The sequence below is a fragment of the Otolemur garnettii genome, unplaced genomic scaffold, assembly GCF_000181295.1.
Source record: "Otolemur garnettii isolate 467f Iridium unplaced genomic scaffold, OtoGar3 scaffold00004, whole genome shotgun sequence".
NCBI lineage: Eukaryota > Metazoa > Chordata > Mammalia > Primates > Galagidae > Otolemur > Otolemur garnettii.
Window position 1 is genome coordinate 44,613,962 of NW_003852399.1, and position 1,706 is coordinate 44,615,667.

A 1,706-nucleotide genomic window follows, 5' to 3' on the forward strand; every position below is an offset into this window, starting at 1 on the left:
GTCATTGTTGTTTGGCGGGTCCGGGCTGGGGATTCGAACCCGCCACCTTAGGTGTACGTGGCTGGCGCCTTAGCCTGTTGAGCTATAGGCGCCGAGCCCAGTGCCTTAATTCTTTCTGAGCAATAATTGTCTCAGTCATATGTAGTAATAGCGGTTTAGTATTCTCTATTTCTGACTTAACAGAGTAATGCTATGATGGTCCACATGAGCCTTCCTACCAAGATTGGGCCATGTCCTGGGGTCAGCACATGAGGTGGTTGCCCTGGCCTAGGATCTAATCTATTTAAATCATAAAGCAAATTAAGTCCTGTTCCTGATTCTCTGTCTGTGCCCCTCTATCTGCTGAAATCTTATCCCCATCCCCACCCCAACTGAGCACTAAGTGCTTTTGGTACTGAAATTTTGAAACCCTAATCCTCTTGCCATCAATCAATCCCAGGCCTGCCAGTGGGAAAGCCAGGCCCAATTAACCAGAATTATTCCTACTTTTACCTAGTGCTACTTCCCATCGAACCTTCCTATGATCTAATAACAGGCTTTCAGAGGGACCTTGGATCATGAAAAGAAACACTGTCTACTATAAAACATTTAGTGATTTGCAAAAGAATAAACTAAGAAAAAGTGTATTGATTCTATCCATCATTTAAAAGGAAATTCATACTAAGATGAAAATGATTGAAGGATTTGTTGGAAGGAGGCAAGTGTTTAGGCTGGTACTATGGCTGTCACTTCTAGTTGTGATGCTTGAGTCTAGTGCATCATTTTTCTTTTACAAGACTGAGGTGTGAGAAGAATTTGATCAGAACTCGGCAGTCCCCATTCCTAGCTCCTTACCACAATTAACCAACCTTACACAGATGTGACATTGCTTCTCTTAGCCATATGCTTGACTGCAATAAACCTTTTCAATAGGATTATTCTTTTTTCATATATGGAGAAACATAATCAAGTTCCTGATTAATCTGGCTTCTCTAGACTTGTCTTGGAAATAAAGGAAAGACCATACTAAAATGGCATCCCACTGATGTTAGTTTGAACCAAAGTTGCTCTATTAAATAAATGATCCTAGCCCTGAAAAAATATTTGCACAAGTTGCTTCCAGTTACAAGGGAATCTTTCTCATATACAATTCTCTATGAAGTCGCTCTTCTTTGACTTTGCTAAAATAAGACTATTTTTGAAGTGTCAGAAGGGATGGCAGATACAATTCCATCTTGAAGATGGTCTTGTGGCATTAGACCTTGAAAAGGCCATCAATTTTCACTTTCAGATAGATGCAAAATAATGTAAAATTATTCTAAAAATTATTATTCTAAAAATGTAAAGCTATTCTTTTTATTTTTAAAACATGAACGCAGCCCCTCACTACCACAAATTGAGCTCTCAAGTTTCCCATAACTGGGGGAATCGCGGGGGTCAGCACGTCCACAGTGCAATGTATAAGCCTCACTCTGAGAAAACCACCTTCCTGCAACCAGGGCATCACTGTAGTTCTTCTCTTTTTACTCGGGCCCCATTTCCGTGAGTATCAGTGCAAGAATCAATAACTAACTGCTGTCGAAGCTACCACAGATTTGAATTCTGGAGCTGGGTTGACTTTTTAGCCTTTCCCATATAAGGAGTCTCACAGAGTCTAAGTCCGAGGATGCAGTGACAGCTGGGGTCTCAAACTGGTGAGCTTTTTACCTTCTCCGATGCTAGTTCAA

The 1,706-nt window shown here is 40.9% G+C and overlaps 1 pseudogene; it reads right to left on the reverse strand.

Moving 5' to 3' along the window:
* Positions 1 to 1,341: 1,341 nt before the first annotated feature.
* Positions 1,342 to 1,486, reverse strand: LOC111728086 (annotated as a pseudogene).
* Positions 1,487 to 1,706: the final 220 nt, after the last annotated feature.